The sequence below is a fragment of the Triticum aestivum genome, chromosome 1D, assembly GCF_018294505.1.
Source record: "Triticum aestivum cultivar Chinese Spring chromosome 1D, IWGSC CS RefSeq v2.1, whole genome shotgun sequence".
NCBI classification, from domain to species: domain Eukaryota; kingdom Viridiplantae; phylum Streptophyta; class Magnoliopsida; order Poales; family Poaceae; genus Triticum; species Triticum aestivum.
This window is the reverse complement of record NC_057796.1, coordinates 252,188,528-252,210,196: the sequence shown is the minus strand read 5'-3', so window position 1 is coordinate 252,210,196 and position 21,669 is coordinate 252,188,528. Positions and strand designations below refer to the sequence as shown.

The window sequence follows — 21,669 nt, the reverse complement described above, 5'->3', positions numbered from 1 at the left end:
CGAAGGCAGCAAACGCACACGAGACAAGCACGCCTTCTCGTCTCCCTTGTACCACCGCTCCTTTCCTTCGTCTAGAAGGAAGAAAGAGAGTAGCCTGCCTCTGAGCCCCACGCACCCTCTTCTTCCCTCTCCAAAAAATTAGTTTGTCCCGGCGATGCGCTGCGCTGCTGCCATGTATTCCTTTTCACTCTTCCCCTTCGAGCAGATCGACTAATAAGGCGGAGTGGCCGGAGGTGGTGGACCGGTGGAGGCGAGGTATGTGTGTGGCATGGCGTATTAGGCGGCGGTGTAGCACGGTTTCCTTCCGCTAGATCCGGCGACCTACGAGATGGCAGCGGTGGTAGGATGCTGGCGGCAGAGATGCGGATCAACATCTACCTCGACGCCGGCAAGTCAGCGGGCGGCGACCGCCCCTCCGTGCTCCTCCCGCCCGTCGCCCATGGGCCTCCTCCTCAACTCGTTCCTGTCTCCGTCAGGCTGGTCGCTTCCCTCCTCGATCTATTATGTGAACCTCGTTGAGATTTTTCTTCTTTTCAAAATTGTCCGTCGGGCAGGTTTGCATAAATTGTGAGATTCTCTTCTTTGTCCATCATTCTATTTGATAATATATACTTGCAGTTCGACTTGTTATGGATGTCTTCTTGCTGTGGCACTTGTCCGAATGACTTCGTTGAATCAGGACCATCTCCAGATATTGGAACACTGCTACCAAGATCTATTCTTTTCTGTTCTGTGTAATGTTGGTCTGGCCATTAATTGTAGCATCCATTCTTCTTGAGGTATATGAAATAGGTCATACTTGCTCAAGAATCTTCAGTCTAGTTGGTTCACTTCAGGTAAATTTTCCGGCTGCTTCAGTTTCTGTACATTGGCACAAAAGGTTGTTAACTTCTGTTTAGACGAATTTAACTCTTAAATTGTTTGACTGTGTTCCAAAATTGAAGGTATACCTGGAATAGATTGTTCATTAAAATGTGTCTCCCCTCTGATTTTGGATGGCCTCTCTGGGTCTTGTCCTGCTGATTCTCTGGAGTTGTCAAAGTTCAGTTGTGTGGACATTGAGGTGGATTTTATTATGATGCCTTTGACACATTGAACTCGGTAGCAAAACATCTCACTCAGTAACTAAATTAGAGTTCGATCTTTTACGTTTGTGTTGTCTTTTTGCATTTTTGTTTCGATCCGACATCAGATCTGAGTTATTGCTTTCGGAAATTGAGCGCTTGGTTACCCTTTTGATCCCCAACTCCAAGCCTATCAACTTGAACCTGCAGCCAAAGCTAATGAATACAAATGCAAATCAAATGCGAAGAAATCAATCAGCTGAATTTCTTGCTGTTGTAGAAAAGTGATATGAATAAGGGTTTCAAGTTGGACTTCCTCAAGTTCAAAAAACATATACAGAATTTTGTGTCTTTTATTGAGAGGAATAAAGCTCACAATGCAAAGATGAATTTTGTCCCGATGGAAGATCTCCTATTGGCCTTGTGCAGTTCATGTGGTGAACTAGCCAAGACGATTGGTTGTGTAGGTATCACTGTTTAAATGTTCATCAAGTTTTGCATCCTTCTCTAGATGCTATGTAATACTAGGTCTCTCTTTTTATCCACCCTGTGAGAGCATGCAGCCATGCACCAGATTATTCTTTTGGCTACACCCCTAGCATAGAGTAAGGCTCTTAGCTAATTATCTAGAGCAAGTTTCTGTATTATTACTTCTGTATGTTCTCTAATCACAATCTACCTCTTTGTATATATATATATAACTCCGAGTCCATGCTAAATTCATAGCAAATTAAATCCTAACAATATGCGTCTGATAATTTTTCTTTATTAGGGAGAAATAGCTCCTAAATGATAAGCTTGGACTTTCTCAGACATGTAGGTTTATCTAGATGCCCTTTTGATGCCTAGCCGTTTGTGACGGGATTGGCATGTGGCGGTGCCCAAAAGTGTGTGATAGGAGGTTACATCGTGCAAAATTATGTATCTTAGCTACTTGTGAGAATCCAACATTGAAATACATTCTGCTGAAAACTAATTCATGAGGTTCGATAGTGATTTCTGGCATCCTATTATAGAGAAGTCAGTTGATAGAACTAGATAGTACTGCTTACAGGATGATACCTGAATGAAATTTGAGTGCTTTGATCTACTAATTTTCTTATGTTCCAAATTTTCTTTTCTGTTCTTAGACTACATCTGTAGATCCCTATGTTTTCAAGATCACTTCCGTTTTCAACCCATCTCAGTATGTTGAACAGATGGTTGCATCAAGAGTAGGATTTACAATAAGATTTGAGGTAAACCTGGTATGATCTAAGTTTCTCTCCTTGCACTGATTTTCTTTATCTGAATTCTACATCAACCTTTTGGGTTTAATGGATTTCACGCCCTATATACTCTGCTTATGCCATACACATTTTAATAGGGCATGGCCACGATCGAATTTCTCACAAATGGGGCACTGATTAGAGAAATGATGTGTTATCCTCTTCTGAGAAAATATAGGTGCCATGTTATGACCCTGCCTGAAGTAATCAATCTTAGTGGCAATGCATCCCCAATAAGTGGTGGTAAAAGGTAAGTAAAAATGATAGTTTGGAGAAATCTGGAGATATTATTGTTAAACATGAGATATATCACCAAGGCTAGGTGCGCCCAACCAACCTCCTGCCGTGAGGATCAAGGAGTAGTTAGGAGATATACTTTGTACTTTAACTTTGTATCTTCTCTTCCTATCTTCTCCATGTAAATCTCCCCCACGGTTGATCTCCAACAGCCACACCTTGTACCTGAAGTTATTATCAATACATAAATATGCGGGCTCCCATGTATGGGGGTTTGAGACGCTTCATACAACTTTGATATGGTATACAGAGCCTACCTCTTCCCCTACGTCTAGCCTCCATCCTTCCTGCCGCAACCCTCCTAAGCCATCATCTTCCCTACCGCACCACCATGTCCTCCTCCAGCCAAATTGTCTCCCCCGGCCTCAACTACACAACCTCAGAACCCCTTACCAGAACCAACTATGTTCTCTGGCAAACCCAAGCCCGCTCCCAGATCATGGGGGCGGGGCTATATGGGTATATCGATCAAACAACCCCCGAGCCTTCCAAAACCATAGTCACAAAAACCTCCGATGGGAAAGATCATATCGCTCCCAATCCTGCCTACAACCCTTGGCTAGTCCAAGATCAACAAATAGTGGCCTAACTCTGAAACCTCTCCAAAGAAGTGCTGATTCAGGTTGCCTCCCTAGACACAGCACACGCCATATGGTCTGCTCTCGCAAACATGTTCGCTGCATAATCTAGGTCTCGCATCAACAATTGCCGCCTTGCCGCTACCTTCTTTGGCCACATGCGATCTCTCTCAGATGAGTTAGCAGCCGCTGGCAAACCCATAGGCGAGGATGAGCTCGTCTCTCACATCATAGCCGGGCTTGATATGGACTATCAGCCCATCATCTTTGCCCTCGACGACCAAACTGACACAGTTTCTGTTGACGATCTCTTCGCGATGGTGTCCAACTTTGATCAGCGCGTGGAGATGTTCCACGGCACCGTGGCCGGTGCTTTCAAATCCTCCGCTAACGTGGCCTCTCGGGGTCGTGGCGGTGGTGGTCGCTATTCTCCCAAGAACGGCGGCGGCAGCGGACCTCGCAATGGTGGAAATCAAGGAGGTGGCGGCGGCTATCACAACGGCGGTGGTGGTCGCGACCACTACAACAACAGCGGCGGTGGTGGCGGCGGTCACTACCAAAACTCTAGAGGTGGTGGCGGTGGCTACCAGAACTCCGGCGGCAACAACAATTCCAGGCAGCGCCCCTTCTACAACAACAACAGAGGGCGTCCAGTTTTTCAGGGGTATGATGGCTATGAAAATAAATGTCAGATATGCAAAAAAAACCATATTGCCAAGGACTGTGACTAGCGCTACGCGGAAGACAACTCTCGCAAGAAGGTTGCAGCAGCCACCATGGACAACTCCTATGGGGTCGATACCAACTGGTATGCTGACTCTGGCGCCACCAACCACATCACCCGTGAACTCGGAAAGGTGACGATGCACGAGAAATATGGTGGCAATGACCAAATTCATAATGCAAATGGTGAAGGTATGAACATAGATCATGTTGGTCATTCAATTATCAAAACCCCGCATCGTGATATTCATCTTAGAAATATCTTGCATGTTCCAGAAACCTCAAAAAATCTTCTTTCTGTCCATCGTATTGCTCTTGATAATCATGTGTTTCTGGAATTTCATCCTTATTTCTTTTTTATCAAGGATCAGGTCACGAGGCAAGTTCTCTACCGAGGTAGATGTGTGCATGGGCTATATCTGTTGATTCCCCAGTTTCAAAGATTCAATAAACAAGTTTGCAGTGTCATCAAACTCTCTCCGGACCGGTGGCATCCGCGTTTAGGACATCCGTCTTTTTTCTATTGTTGAACAAGTGCTTAGAAATAACCGGCTCCCATGTGTTGGTGAGCGTAGTTCTGAAACTATTTGTGATTCTTGTCAAAAAGCAAAGTCTCATCAATTGCCATATCCAGTTTCCACTAGTGTTTCTACCAAAGCTTTGCAACTTATTTTCTCTGATGTATGGGGTCCGGCCCCCTCTTCTGTTGGCAGACACACCTACTATGTTAGCTTCATTGATGATTATAGTAAATTCACTTGGATTTACCTCCTTAAGAAACGCTCTGATGTTTTTCCAAGTTTTTCAGAATTTCAAAGCACTTGTTGAACGTCAATTTGATAGCCAGATTCTTGCCATCCAGTCAGACTGGGGCGGTGAGTATGAGAAATTAGACTCATTTTTCCAAACTCTTGGCATTTCTCATCATGTTTCATGCCCACACGCACACCAGCAAAACGGTTCTGCTGAACGTAAGCATAGGCATATTGTTGAAGTAGGCCTTGCCCTGCTTGCTGGCGCCTCTATGCCCCTCAAGTTTTGGGATGAGGCGTTTCTCACCGATGTCCATCTCATTAATATGCTTCCCAGCCGTGTTATCAACAATGAAACACCCATGCAACGGTTTTTTCATACTCGCCCAGATTATAACTCCCTTCGTGTTTTTGGTTGTGCTTGTTGGCCTAATCTTCACCCCTACAACACTCGTAAACTCATGTTCCGTTCCAAGCAATGTGTTTTTCTTGGTTATAGTGCACAACATAAGGGTGTCAAGTGCCTCGATGTTTCCACCGGTCGTGTCTACATATCCCGTGATTTCGTCTTTGATGAAACCGTGTTTCCTTTTGCCCACCTTCATCCTAATGCCGGTGCACTTCTTCGCAAGGAAATCCTTCTTCTTCCTTCACACTTATCTGGCATCCATCACGAGGATGATAATTTGGATGATCACTTGACTAACCCTTCTGACCATGCATATGAGTCTCGTGTTACAGGACACGATGGTGATGCAGCAGAAAAAAATTTGCCAGCAAATGGTCAAGAAATCCCTCCAAACGGGCCATATTTCATGTGTTCCCCGAGTGGCAGCATTCCAGCTCTCGAATCTTCATTGGGATCGGGGCTGCCCGACCTGACCCGGTCCTCCTCGGGATCCCCACCTTACCAGGAGGGCAGGGGCAGCAACTCTGTGCCGGATGCGCCGCACCAGCCCGCGTCTGCCACGCGACTACGGTCGGACCCAGCGACCCACGCGCGCGCGGTATCGGGTGAGGGAGTCCTGGATTAGGGGGTCCTCGGACAGCCGGACTATATCGTTTGGCCGGACTGTTGGACTATGAAGATACAAGATTGAAGACTTCGATCCATGTCCGGATGGGACTCTCCTTGGCGTGGAAGGCAAGCTTGGGAATACAGAGGGAGTCCTGGATTAGGGGGTGTCATTGAAGCCTGGTTCAGGGGCTACTGAGGGAGTCCTGGATTAGGGGGTGTCCGGATAGCCGGACTATACCTTCAGCCGGACTCCTGGACTATGAAGATACAAGATCGAAGACTTCGTCCCGTGTCCGGAAGGGACTTTCCTTGGCGTGGAAGGCAAGCTTGGCGATACGGATATGTAGATCTCCTACCATTGTAACCGACTGTGTAACCCTAGCCCCCTCTGGTGTCTATATAAACCGGAGGGTTTAGTCCGTAGGACAACAACAATCATACCATAGGCTAGCTTCTAGGGTTTAGCCTCTACGATCTCGTGGTAGATCAACTCTTGTAATACTCATATCATCAAGATCAATCAAGCAGGAAGTAGGGTATTACCTCCATCGAGAGGGCCCGAACCTGGGTAAACATCGTGTCCCCCGCCTCCTGTTACCATCCGCCTTAGACGCACAGTTCGGGACCCCCTACCAGAGATCCGCCAGTTTTGACACCGACATTGGTACTTTCATTGAGAGTTCCACTGTGCCGTCACCGTAAGGCTAGATGGCTCCTTCGATCATCGGCAACGATGCGATCCAGGGTGAGGTTTTCCTCCCCGGACAGATCTTTGTATTCAACGGCTTCGTACTGCGGGCCAACTCGCTTGGCCATCTAGAGCAGATCGATAGCTACGCCCGTGGCCATCAGGTCAGGTTTGGAAACTTGAACTACACTGCCGACATCCGCGGAGACTTGATCTTCGACGGATTCGAGCCCATGTCAGGTGCGCCACACAATCACGATGAGCATGACTTAGCTCTGTCGTCGGACAGTGTTCGGGATATCACACCTGCAACTACTCCGGCCCTCAATCCGGAACAAATCGCGCCATCTGAGGATGGGTGGATGGACTCCGCCACGGAGGCCGCACAATCAGTGGCGATAGAGCCGAATACTGACTTCACCTCCTACGAGACCCGTGTTGCCGAACCGTTGGGTTCGTCCCCGGCCATGGGCTCTGAGCCGCCCGTGTCCGCGCCTATCGAATCCGATTGGGCACCGATCATGGAGTTTACCTCCGCGGATATCTTTCAGCACTCGCCCTTTGGCGATGTGCTAAACTCGTTAAGATCTCTCTCCCTGTCAGGAGACCCTTGGCCGAACTATGTCCGGCCAGAATGGGATGCGGACGACAAAGAAATTCGCTACCCACCCACCACCCACTTAGTAGCCACTGTCGACGATTTAACCGACATGCTCGACTTCGGCTCCGAAGACATCGACGGTATGGACGATGATGCAGGAGACGAACAAGAACCACCGCCCACAGGGCGCTGGTCGGCCACCTCATCGTATGACATATACATGGTGGACACCCCCAAAGAGGGGGATGGAGATAAGACAACGGAGGATAATCCCTCCAAGAAGCAATCCAAGCACCGACGTCAGCGGCGCCGCTCTAAGTCCCGCCATAGCAAAAGCAGCGATACCGGCACAAGAGACAATAACGCTCTGGATAATGCCGAAGATGACGATAATCCCCTCCAGCCAGACCTAGAGCGGGAGGATGAACAAGCTAGCCCTCCGGAACAGGCAGCAGACGGAGAATCGGAGGATGACAATTACATGCCTCTCTCCGAAGACGAGGTGAGCCTCGGCGACGAAGAATTTATCTTGCCTGAGGATCCCGTCGAACAGGAGCGCTTCAAGCGCCGGCTTATAGCAACAGCAAATAGCCTGAAGAAAAAACAACAACAACTTCGAGCTGATCAAGATCTTCTAGCGGATAGATGGACTGAAGTCCTGGCGGCCAAGGAATACGAACTCGAGCACCCAACCAAGAGTTACCCAAAGCGCAGGTTGCTACCCCAACTCGAGGAGGAAGCATTGAAACCTACATCTCCAGCGTATGATGCGGCTGATCGGCCACCTCGTGGCCGAGATCGAGAGGCATATCAGCCCAAAGTCCAACCTGCACCCCGTCGCCACTCAAACAAAAATACCAAGGCCCGGGGCAACACGCGGGACCTGCGAGACGCATTGGAAAACAAAGCAAAACATGCACGATCGATCTATGGATCACGGGGGCGCGCCCCAACCCGAGACGATGACCGTCACGTCGGATATACAAAAAGCAAATCTGGCCGGGCCGAATACAACAAACAAGACTCGTATGAACTGCGTCGAGATATAGCCCGGCACAGAGGCGCCGCACACCCCCTATGCTTCACTGATGAAGTAATGGATCACAAATTCCCAGAGGGTTTTAAACCCGTAAACATTGAATCATATGACGGTACAACAGATCCCGCGGTATGGATCGAGGATTTCCTCCTCCACATCCACATGGCTCGCGGTGATGATCTACATGCCATCAAGTACCTCCCACTAAAACTCAAAGGACCAGCTCAGCATTGGTTGAATAGCTTGCCAGCAGACTCCATTGGCAGTTGGGAGGATTTGGAAGATGCATTCCTTGACAACTTCCAGGGCACTTATGTGCGACCACCGGATGCTGATGACTTGAGCCATATAGTTCAGCAGCCAGGAGAATCGGCCAGGAAATTCTGGACCAGGTTCCTAACTAAGAAAAACCAAATTATCGACTGTCCGGATACAGAGGCCTTAGCAGCATTTAAGCATAACATCCGTGACGAGTGGCTCGCCCGGCACCTTGGCCAGGAGAAGCCGAAGGCTATGGCAGCCCTCACGACACTCATGACCCGCTTTTGCGCAGGCGAGGATAGTTGGCTGGCTCGCTGCAATAACACATCAAGAAGTCATGGCAATTCAGATGCCAAAGATAGTAATGGCAGACCACGTCGCAACAGACACAAGCGCCCCAACAACGGTGACAACGCCGAAGACACGGCAGTTAATGCCGGATTCATTGGTTCTAAATCCGATCAGCGGAAGAAGCCGTTCAAAAGAAGCAATCCGGGCCCGTCCAGTTTGGACCGCATACTCGATCGCTCGTGTCAAATTCACGGCACCCCCGATAAGCCAGCCAATCACACCAACACAGAATGCTGGGTGTTCAAGCAGGCCGGCAAGTTGAATACCGAAAACAAGGAAAAGGGGCTGCATAGCGACGATGAGGATGAGCCCCGGCCGCCGAACACAGGAAGACAGAAGAAATTTCCTCCCTAAGTGAAAACGGTGAACATGATATACGCAACCCATATTCCCAAGAGGGAACGGAAGCGTGCACTAAGGGACGTCTACGCGATGGAGCCAGTCGCCCCAAAGTTCAACTCATGGTCCTCCTGTCCGATCACTTTCGATCGTAGGGACCACCCCACTAGTATCCGTCATGGCGGTTCTGCCGCATTGGTCCTTGATCCCATCATTGACGGATTTCACCTCACTCGAGTCCTTATGGACGGCGGCAGCAGCCTGAGCCTGCTCTATCAGGATACAGTGCGCAAAATGGGTATAGACCCCTCGAGGATCAAACCCACTAAAACCACCTTTAAAGGTGTCATCCCAGGTGTAGAGGCCCATTGCACGGGCTCAATCACACTGGAAGTGGTCTTCGGATCTCCGGACAACTTCCGAAGCGAGGAGTTAATCTTCGATATCGTCCCGTTCCGCAGTGGCTATCACGAACTGCTCGGGCGAACCGCATTTGCCAGATTCAATGCAGTACCGCATTATGCATACCTCAAGCTCAAAATGCTAGGACCTCGTGGGGTTATAACAGTCAATGGAAACACAGAACGCTCGCTCCGCACGGAGGAGCACACTGCGGCCCTCGCAGCAGAGGCATAAAGCAGCCTTTTAAGGCAAACCGCCAATTCGGCGATAAAGCCCCCGGATACCTTCAAGCGAGTCCGGAGTAACCTGCAACAGGATCGCCTGGCACGTTCAGAGCTCGCCTAGCAATTCGGCCCCCGTCCTAGTCCCAGTCAAGCGACGAAATTTGTGCCGCGCGTACATAATTACGCACTAAAAATACCATGGGCATAGGCGGGGGCACGACCAGGGCACGTCCCACAATGTGGCTCAACCGCCCAGGGGTTGTATATCTTTATCATTTTCTCTCTTTCAGGACCTTACTCTCTAGAAGCCCTTTTCGGCAGTCTGATTGCTGGACACGTTACGGGAAGGAAAAACCAAGGAGGCAAGAAGCTAAGACGTACAAGGGAATCCCCAGGTGGTCTATTTAATAACAATGCATAGATTTAGTCTATTGCATTACCTTTTTTCCTTGTCTGCTTATTTACGACAAATTGCACCCGTACATTCTGATACGACCAGTGCGCCAGGGGCTTCAGTATACCCCATAATACGGCGTGAGAAGTCCGAACACTTTCGACAGTGCGGCACCCCGAACTTATAGCATTATATGCATCAGCTCCGAATCATGTCTTGGGTCAATAGTTGGGTTTGCCTGGCTCCCATGTTTTGGTACCTTACGTTCCGCAATATCGGCTAAGGTAGCGCTGGGAGAACTAGTGTGATCGTGTCCCGGTTCTTCCGGACGAGCACCTCAGTAGAGAGAGCCAAAAACTGACTATCATGATAAGGCGAGAGTTGGTTGCTGTTCGAGAGGTCTCAAGTCCTTGAAGACTTTTTCCGCTTCGGGCGAGGAGTCGGCCTTGCCCGACTTAGGCGTACATAGCGCCCCAAATTCGGCCTTCCGAATACTAGGGGCTTCGCCAAAATTTAAAATTGTAGACTTCTATGGCTAAGTGAGAGTGATAAAGCCTTATAGTCCGATTGCCTGGTTCGTTGTGTTGAACACCTCCTTCGAAGGACCCAAAATTGGGATAAAGAGTGCTCAGGTTTATCCCGAACACCCCAGTACTAGTTACATGGGGGCAGAAGCCGACGACTGGCCAACTCTCAGATTTCATAAACGGCCGCACAGAAGGTAATATTTTAAATTAACAAGCGTTGCATAACGCACATGAACTCGTTTCATATTACAGGATCACATGAGTACATTCATTTGAAAATTACATCCTTAGCACATTCCTCCGCCACAAGGCGAGAACCCTTCAGGACACTGTTATAATACATTTCGGGGTGGCGATGCTCCTTGCCTTCCGGTGGCCCCTCCTTCACCAGCTTCTCGGCGTCCAGCTTCGCCCAGTGCACCTTTGCCCGGGCAAAAGCCCTGCGTGCACCCTCGATGCAGACGGACCGCTTTATGACTTCAAGCCGTGGGCAGGCATTCACAAGCCGCCTCACTAGGCCGAAGTAGCTATCAGGCAGGGGATCGCCAGGCCACATCCGGACTATAAGACCCTTCATGGCCTGTTCGGCCGCCTTGTGGAGCTCGACCAGTTGCTTCAGCTGGTCGCTCAAGGGCATGGGGTGTTCGGTCCCAGTATACTGAGACCAGAACAACTTCTCCGTTGAGCTCCCCTCCTCGGCCCGGTAGAACTCCGCGGCATCTGACACACTGTGGGGTAGATCTGCGAACGCTCCTAGAGAGCTCCGAACTCGGGTAAGTAAAAAGAAAGTTTCCTTCACATGCTTGCTTTGCATAATGGATGCCTTACCCGCCACTATCTTCTTAACCGCCTCAATCTCCTGGAGGGCCTTTTGGGCTTCGGCCTTGGCATGTTGTGCCCTTTCGATGGCCTTCGCAAGCTCGGACCCTTGTGTCTTAGAGTCAAGCTCCAAGGACTCGTGTTTTTTGGCGAGAGCCTGGAGCTCTTGCCGCACCTCGCCTACTCGGGCTTCTTGCTTTTCTCGCTCGATGCGCTCCTTGGCCGCTTTGTCTTCGGCCTCGGATAGCGCCTTCTGCAGGGACGCCACTTCGTTCGTGGCCCCTAGCAAAATTCATGACGATCCTATTATTCTAAAAACCAAATTTTTTATAATATACAGACGGGGTATCACTTACCTTCGTTCTCTTCGAGCTGCTCTTGGTAAGGCGGAGCTCTTCCTTGGACCGCTCAAGGTCCCGCTTCAGTGTGGCGACCTCCGCAGTACGTGCGGCAGCGGCTAGCAATGAAGCCTGCATATGCACATAGATATATTCCCATTAGACTCCTGCGGTTATTATTTGATCCTCTATTCGGCCTTCCTTTGCGAACGCCAAACAGAGCATCAGGGGCTACTGTCTATGCGGTAACATTCTCTTATAATCTGGTTACTTACCTCAAAGCCTGTTAGGAGGCTGGCACAGGCTTCAGTCAGTCTGCTCTTGGTGGACTGAACCTTCTTGACCACCGCACTCATAATGGTGCCGTGCTCTTCGTCGATGGAAGCGCCGCGAAGCGCTTCCAGCAAGTTGTCCGACGCCTCTGGATGAACAGAGGCCATCGGCACAGACGGCTTGCCCCCCTTAGTGACGGGTCGCCTGACAGAGTCCGGAACCACTGGAGGTTCCGGTACAGTATTTGGCTGGGGGCCAAACTTGCTGCCCCCGCCATTGGAGCCCTTGGGAGTTTTGCTCCCCTTGCGCCCAGCGTCCGGAATGTCGCCTTGAGGCGCCTCCGGGACTACCTCCCCTTGGTTCGGTGCCCTTTGAGACAACACCTCGACGTCGTCCGTAGGGCAGGGGGAGGAGGCAGGCGGGGGCGAATCGATGTTCATCTCTGATTGGCCCAAAGACTCCTCCGAAGAGGATACGTCGATGCAGGCTCGGGATGGACTGCATGATCATGTTCGGCATGATGAGAAACAACAAAACGAAACATACCAGAATTACTATGGTATCCGGATACCTACGACTTCGCCAGGGGCTTATCCCTGGGCAGCCACTCGTCGTCGCTGTAGGTGGCGGTTGTGTAGTTGTCCGGAAGGAGGGTCCTTCCCTTCTTGGACCCTTCGGCCGCCCCAGCCGGGGCGGCCTTCCTTTTCTTGTCTCCCCCGGCTGGGGGGAGAGAACTTTCCTCTTCTTCCTCCTCGTTTTCGTGGGAGGAGTGCACCTCGGTGCTTTCGGACGATGAGTCCGATATAACCTTGCGCCGGAGACCCTTCCTGGTCCCCGTGGCCTTCTTCTTGGCCTTCTTCTCCTGCACCTCATAAGGTGCCAGAACCAGCATCTCCATTAGGAGAGCATCTGCTGGATCTTCGGGCAGGGGAGCCGGACAATTGATCTGCTCCGCTGTCGCTACCCAGTCCTGTTAAATGGCATGGAGGCTTAGATCCCGCGCGTGGTTATACTGGGGAAAAGAGCATCTTATGAGATGTAAAAGACTTACCGGGTTGGCAGGACGCTTTGTGCTAAGTCCACGGTCCTTGGTGAGGGGAGGAGGTACCTCGGCGCCCTTGAACAACACCTTCCAGACGTCCTTGTGCGTCGTGTCAGAGAGCTCTCGCAACGTCTGGTGCTCGGCCGGGTCGAACTCCCACAAATTGAATGCCCGTCTTTGACACGGGAGGATCCGGCGGAAGAGCATGACTTGGACCACGTTGACGAGCTTGATTTTCTTGCTCATCATGTTTTTGATGCATGTCTGGAGTCCTGTCAGCTCTACCGGGGAACCCCAGGACAGGCCCTTCTCTTTCCAGGAGGTGAGCCGCATGGGGATTCCGGATCGAAATTCGGGGGCCGCCACCCAGTTGGTGTCGCGCGGCTCGGTGATGTAGAACCGCCCTGATTGCCACCCCTTTATGGTATCCACATAGGAGCCTTCGAGCCAGGTGACGTTGGGCATTTTGCCCACCATGGCGCCTCCGCACTCTGCTTGTTGGCCGACCACCACCATCGGTTTAACATTGAAGGTCTTCAGCCACAGGCCGAAGTGGGGCTTGATGCGGAGGAAGGCCTCGCACACGACGATAAACACCAAGATGTTGAGGATGAAATTGGGGGCCAGATCGTGAAAGTCCAGCCCGTAGTAGAACATGAGCCCGCGGACAAACGGGTGGCGGGGAAATCCCAGTCCGCGGACGAAGTGGGTAAGGAAAACCACCCTCTCATGGGGTTTTGGAGTAGGGATGATCTGCCCCGCATCTGGCAGCCGGTGCGCGATATCCGCGGCCAGATATCCGGCTCCCCGCAGCTTTGTGATGTTCTCCTCCGTAACGGAGGAGACCATCCACTTGCCTCCTGCTCCGGACATGCTTGGAGTGGTTTGAGAAGAAAAACGTGAACTTGGGCGCTGGAGCTCAAGTGCGCAAGAATGGATGAGCAAGGAGGAAGAAGGCGTGGGTGAAAAGGGTGAATCATTGTCCCTTTATAAGGGCGGAAGAAGCTATACGCCTCCCCACCTACCTGGTAAACTCGCTTATTCCCCAAGCGCCGTAATTGATGGCGCGGTTGGGTTACCCACACCCGTATTGATGAGAATCCCGTGATAAGGGGACACGATCTCTGCTTCGACAATACATGCCAAGGAAACCGCCTCGCGATATGTGTACAATGGCTGGTTGTGAAAAACGGTTCGAATAATGACCGGGCCGTGGTGTGATGTCATGCTGCAAAATGCGTCAGCAGATTAGATTTGTGGAAATATTATTCTCTCTACGGTAGTATGTGGAATTTGTTTTGCAGAGCCGGACACCATCCTTGTGTTCAAAATCTTCTATGGGGTATTCGGAAGAGGAACCCGCCTTGCAATGCCGAAGACAATCTGCGCGCCGGACTCATCGTCATTGAAGCCTGGTTCAGGGGCTACTGAGGGAGTCCTGGATTAGGGGGTCCTCGGACAGCCGGACTGTTGGACTATGAAGATACAAGATTGAAGACTTCGACCCATGTCCGGACGGGACTCTCCTTGGCGTGAAAGGCAAGCTTGGCAATACGGATATGTAGATCTCCTCCCTTATAACCGACTCTGTGTAACCCTAGCCCCCTCCGGTGTCTATATAAACCGGAGGGTTTAGTCCGTAGGACAACAACAATCATACCATAGGCTAGCTTCTAGGGTTTAGCCTCTACGATCTCGTGGTAGATCAACTCTTGTAATACTCATATCATCAAGATCAATCAAGCAGGAAGTGGGGTATTACCTCCATCGAGAGGGCCCGAACCTGGGTAAACATCGTGTCCCCCGCCTCCTGTTACCATCCGACTTAGACGCACAGTTCGGGACCCCCTACCCGAGATCCACCGGTTTTGACACCGACATCGGGCGAATCAGCGCGGCCTGAGGACCAGCCGCCCGTGCGGTTCTCCATCGAGCCACGGGTGTACGTTAGGCGGGCCCCGCGCCAGTCGGCTGCCGCGGACCCAGGATCTGTTGCGGGTCCTGTTGGCTCGCTTGACTCTGCTGTGGCGCGTAACACGTCTCCTTCAGGCGCAGATGATCCGGTGAGTCCTGCAGGAGGCAGGGCATCCTCGGGATCGCCGGGATTTGCTCCCTCTGAGCAGCATCCTGGATCTTCTGTGCCTGCTCCTTCTACAGCGACCCAGCAGCCTTCTCCACCACACACACGTCTTCGCGCAGGGGTAATTGCACCAGTAAATTATAAAGTTAAGTTTGGTTTAACTTGCTCAATAGGAGAACCAAGCACTTCTTGTGAAGCGTGTACTGATCCAAAGTGGAGAAAGGCCATGGAAGAAGAGTTTCAGGCACTTCAGAGAAATAAAACTTGGCACTTAGTTCCTGCACACCACGGTAAAAATCTAATTGATTGCAAGTGGGTGTTCAGGATAAAGAAGAAATCAGATGGTACAATAGATTTCTATAAAGCCAGACTTGTTGCAAAAGGATTCAAGCAAAGGTATGGTATAGATTATGAGGACACATTTAGTCCTGTTGTCAAGGCTGCTACTATTCGTCTCGTTCTGTCCATTGCTGTATCCAGAGGATGGTGTCTCAGACAGCTAGACATACAGAACGCGTTCCTTCATGGTGTTCTGGAAGAGGAAGTCTATATGAAACAACCTCCTGGTTTTGAGGATAAGCATAAACCATTTCAGGTATGCAGGCTTGACAAATCTTTGTATGGACTAAAGCAGGTTCCTAGGGCATGGTACTCTCGTTTGAGTTCAAAACTGCAGACACTTGGTTTTACTCCATCTAGATCTGATACATCATTGTTTATTTATAATAAGTCAAATACGTCCATATTTGTGCATATATATGTTGATGATATCATCGTCACCAGTTCATCCAATGATGCAGTCACAGCTTTATTGAAAGATCTGAACTCAGAGTTTGCTCTCAAGGATCTAGGAGACCTGCATTTCTTCCTTGGGATTGAGGTTAAGAAAACTAGAGAAGGTGTCCTCCATATCTCCCAAGAAAAATATGCAACTGATCTTTTGAACAGAGTAGGTTTGCAGGGTTGTAAACCGTCACCTACACCATTATCCAACACAGAAAAATTGTCTCTTGCAGAAGGTGAAATACTGAATCAGGAAGATGGCACCAAATATAGGAGTCTGGTAGGTGCACTTCAATACTTGACATTAACCAGACCCGATATTTCCTTTGCTGCAAATAAAGTATGTCAGTTTCTTCATGCTCCCACTTCATCACATTGGACTGCTGCGAAACGTATATTGAGATATGTGAAGAATACTTTAAGTGTTGGTCTCACATTTAATAAGTCTTCATCCACACTTTTCAGTGCTTTCTCTGACTCTGACTGGGCAGGGTGTTTGGATGATAGACGATCAACAGGTGGTTTTGCAGTATTCTTTGGGCCAAACTTGATATCATGGTGTGCAAGGAAACATGCCACAGTTTCAAGATCGAGCACTGAAGCAGAGTATAAGGCGTTGGCGAATGCCACAGCAGAAATTATCTGGGTCAAATCTATGTTAAAGGAACTTGGGATGAGTCATATACAAACTCCGTGTCTTTGGTGTGATAATCTCGGTGCCACTTACTTGTCAGCTAATCCTGTTTTCCATGCTCGAACAAAGCATATTGAAATTGATTATCACTTTGTCAGAGAAAGAGTTGCCAGCAAAGAATTGGAAATTCGGTTTGTGCATTCAAAAGATCAAGTTGCATATGGGTTTACAAAAGCATTGTCTACCAAACCATTTGAGGAATTTAAACGTAATCTTAACTTGGTGAAGTTATGATTATGGGAGAGTGTTAAACATGAGATATATCACCAAGGCTAGGTGGGCCCAACCAACCTCCTGCCGTGAGGATCAAGGAGTAGTTAGGATATATACTTTGTACTTTAACTTTGTATCTTCTCTTCCTATCTTCTCCATGTAAATCTCCCCCACGGTTGATCTCCAACAGCCGCACCTTGTACCTCACGTTATTATCAATACATAAATATGCGGGCTCCCATGTATGGGGGTTTGGGACGCTTCATACAATTTTGATAATTATGATCAACTCTTTTTTTATGCAATTTTGTGTATTTCTTGTGAAATGTCAAAACAAAATGCTAAGAAATATTGGATAGCTCAAGCTGTCAACAGAATATGTCATCCTTCATTACATGAATTTTATTTTTCTTTAACATTTTGTGGTAACCCCGACAGAATATTTGCTACCATCCCAATTTGATCATTATTAGTTGTATTTGGTAGGCCAAGTGTTGGTTAACATGTGAAGTTTATTAGGGCAAAGTATTTAACAAGCGAGGCTAGAAGTAGGACGGCAAAACGTACTTCAAATTTTGCATTTTTATTGGGCTAGGTCTTCATTAACATGTGGATGAACTTTCTGCCAACTCATCTGTATGTGTGGTATACACCAGATTTCTGGGTAAAGCAAGAGATGTACGCTGAGGCGAGTTGCATCCCTCAGGCGTGGTAGGGCTGCAAGCTAGCTATGAATTATCCTACACATGTGATTTCCTTATGATAATTTCCAACATAGTTCAGGTTTCCCTTACAATATCTTTTCTATCAGAATTTGTGGTTTTAGTTCATATGTCACCTGTTATAGCAAAAAGATGAGGTTTCCTGACCTTATTCAGGTCGAGTCCCACTCAAGTTGCTTGATTTTAGGTTTTATTGTGGGACTGGAGAAGTTCAAAACAGACAGCTTGCTTAGAGGAATACCACATGGACGATGTAACACAAGTATGCACATTTTATAGAGTTTGACATGTGCATGTGAATATCCCTTTTCATAGTGGAAGTTGGAGCTATCACACACTTCTGCTTTTTTAACTTTTTGCTGGCATTACTATCTAAAATATTTATACTTTTGTATTGACTTCATTTCAATGCATGATATTTATCCACTACAGTTTATAGATTTGATTGTTACCATTGTGCTAATTTATCATTCTTTGCTGGACAGGTTCGATTTGCACAAAACCAACAGAGTAAAATCGTTTCTGCGGCAGTGGAGCCACTACCACGGCGGGCAGCATGCAGATCAACGCTGACCATCACCAAGGTGGGCGAGAAGAAAAGCTACACCATGAGCTTCCCGACGGACGGGAGGCCGTCATGCATGGACGGATTCGGTTGGCTTGTCTCGTCCAGCAACACCATGTGGTAGCCGGTCCGATCCTGGCGACGTGGACCTGACCGTTGCTTTTGAACCAGTATAATGTATGCTATCGCTCCTGTAACCTAAGTCCCTGTCAGTTGATACGCACCTGTTTTATTGTTCCAGTCAGAAACTTGCAGTACTTTCAGTCTCATGCAAAGTAGAAATAGGAAAGTGGAAGGGGCATGCACCACCTGGCACCGCTGCTTGTGGCTACGTATAACATTTTTACTTTATGTGAAAAAAATGAGAAGTAGTAGTCCCCCAACTCTCCTTGTGGATGTCCAACGGGCGCCATGTAACCAATGATACTGCTGCCATGACAACACCCACCTCCATGCTAATCGAGCTTTTAGACCTGCCTGAGGTGCTTTTGATGTGCTATTTTCTCTCTTGATAAGAAGTCAAGTGTAGCCAACATGATTAATTTTGTGTTCTATGCTACCAATTGTCCGGGCATCTACTTTTGATGTACTATTTGTTCTCTTTTGTAAGATCAATTCCGTTTTATGGAAACTATGCTACCACTTGTTTATGGTTGTGCAATAGATGTTCCTCTACTTATAATAAATAACATTTGCTTTGTTTCTGCATTACTGAATCTGATATAATTTGCAGTCCAATTGTCATTTTAGTCGTATCTGAATTACTGTCACTGACTATAATCAATCAGCCATACTAAAATATGCTAATGTTCACCTACATGTAAGGAGCAGCAGAAGCAATGAAAATGGCGCCTACAAGCTGGCAATGGCAAAACTTCCTTTCAAGAGGCGCATCATGGCGCGTCCCAACTGCTAGGATGATGCAAATGGTTGCAATTATGGAGTTTAGGATCGAGAGGGCGCAAAGAACCCCCTGTCGTCCAGTGCAACATGCTACGTGAAAGGCATATTGCTTTCGGGTCACATGAAAAGAAACTAATAATGAAAGTATGTCGATGATAACATGATAGACCTTGTTGGAGATCGTCTTTTCTCCAAGTGGTGGACCTATGTGTAGTTCACGCGGCACGGGGTGGGGGTGGTTAGAAAAATGACTAGAAATTTTAAGGGCTATTACTGAGAAAAGTGTACTCATTTGCCCTCCTCCCCCAACTATTCGTATTTTATGTTTTGCCCCCTCTGCCATCCTCGGCTACCTCCGCCACTGTTTTAGCCAATGGTGTCACTTTATTTTACTTGGTAAGTTGTTATCATAGTTGGTTTCTCTATTTTCATATGTTTCATACATCACACATTGCCACATTAATCTACCATTTTCTATCTTTGGAGGTTGCCTTCCTTGTTAGCTTGCTACACCATACTCCAACAGAGGCAGTGTTCACTATGATGAAGTTGATCCTCGGGTAAAATCATGATTGAACTGCATCCATACTTCTTTGGAAAAACATCACTGAATGTACAAATGTTTGGTGCTATCATTTGTCTGATCGCAGAAGCAACACAAATGATTATGGTCAATGTCATGTCAGTGTGTCCAAATATGTTTAAGTAATCCATACGGTGCAGGTCTTAAACAGAAGACTAATTAGTTTCCTAGTACTAATGCAATGCCCGTGCCTTGCGACAGGATCAAAGAATATATCCACACACTATAAAAAAGATGCATATATAAGAGTAATGACATAGCTGACACATAGGACAACTCCTTGAAACGACAATCTACTGTAAGTTTGATATTATCGACATCATAATTATTTAAGTGGATATTTTCTGAAAATGTGGATTTTTTAATTTTGAGAACATTTTAAAAAATGTGACTAATTTTGAAAATGGACTTCTTCCAAACACTATGCGTATTTTTTAAAATTAAACTTTTTCAAAAAATTACATTTTCTAGTCATTTTTAAAAAAATGAACATTTAAATATCATACAAAATCAAAACAATAAATATGAAAAAATAATAAAGTTAAAAAGGTAAAACATAAAATATCTTTAGGAACCTTTTAGAAGGTTCCCAGAATCAGGTTCTGTAGTATAGGTTGGCCCTATACACAAAACTACAATGCACCCGGTCCAAGCGGCAAAACCTATTTGACGCCTCAAGCGCTCGCGCACACCCTCCCCTTCGGTATACTTGAATGGGTTGGCCCAACTAACACAAGCGAGACGCTCCCTCCACTCTTGGTTTTGTGATCCTTTCACAAGCTTACCAGACCAGTTTTCGAAAGTTTCTCGGAGCTTCCAGCCATTTACTAAATGATTTCCCATACCAGCTTTGGAGTGACCATTTTGGCTTTTTGGACTGGTTTTTGTTCAATTTTTTTCCCTTTTTTTGTTCTCTTTCCCTTTTTTCTTTCAAATGCGTGAACTTTCTAAAAAAAATTGCAGATTAACGAACTTTTCCAAATTTACAAAAAAAATAACATTCGTGGTTTCTTTTCAGGTTTTTCCATTTTTTTAGGTTATGAAAATTTCCAAGCCCTGCAACTTTTTCAAAATCGTGAACTTTTCCTAAATTCACGAACTTTTTCCCAATTTTTTTGAGCTCTTTTTATAATTTACTAACTTCTTTCATTTTCTTGTGAACTTTAATAAATTAATGAATGTGAATGAAATTCGTGAACTTTTAAAATTGTCCTTAACTTTTTCAAATTCCAGGACTTTTAAAAAATGTGAACTTTTTAAAAATTCATGAACTTTCCAAATTCACTTATTTAAAATTTGTGAATTGTAAAAACAGTCTTGCTACATCTCAGTCTACTAAGACTTAGTTAAGTCTTAGTCGATGCTATATCTTTGAGATCTTACATCGAGATGCGTGTAACTTTCTTCTTCAATTTTTCTCTTTTTCTTTCTTACATGTTATGTCATTTGATTTAGACTTGGTTAAATCTCACTTGACTGAGACCTAGCCAAACCCATTTAAAATTTTATCAGTTTTTCAAATTTAAGAACTATGAAAATTTATAACCTTTTTGAAATCAACGAACTCTTTCCAGTTTCTTTGAGAAGTCAACTGGGTCAACTGTCAGTGCTCAAAATGGTCAAAGGGTTGAACTGTCAACTGTTAACAGATCAAAGGGTCGTGAGTGGTTAAAAAGTAGATGCATCTTCGCGCAAATAAAAACAAACCGTCATCCCACAAGAGCCATGTTCAAGTGCGGCAACGATCGCACTAGTGGAGCGATTGATGCTTTTAATGGGCCAGCCCAATTAGGGCATGCACGTGAGTGCCACTGCCCTTAACTGGCGCAAAAGGGGCCTCTTAGGTCTTGTACAATACTAGATGCTTGGAGGTGCTTAGAAAATTGAACAGGTTTCTCCGAAGCACTAGTATCTATTTCTACAGAAAAGACGCCTAATGAAACGTCTATCCTCAAAAAATAAGCACTGATACTAAGAGAAACACTGGTTTATTTTTCTAAGCACCTTCTGTCGTGGTTCTAAGTCTGACAGTAGAATGGGGGCAGGGATGTAAAGGCAAGATCCTAGCTATGGAGAAGCTGTACGCATGAGTTTTACGAGTTCAGGCCCTTCTCGGAGGAAGTAACAG

General features: G+C 47.2%; 1 pseudogene; it reads left to right on the top strand.

The window, feature by feature from the left end:
* The first annotated feature begins 3,404 nt into the window (after nucleotides 1-3,404).
* LOC123183817 (uncharacterized) lies at nucleotides 3,405-3,543 on the top strand (annotated as a pseudogene).
* Nucleotides 3,544-21,669: the final 18,126 nt, after the last annotated feature.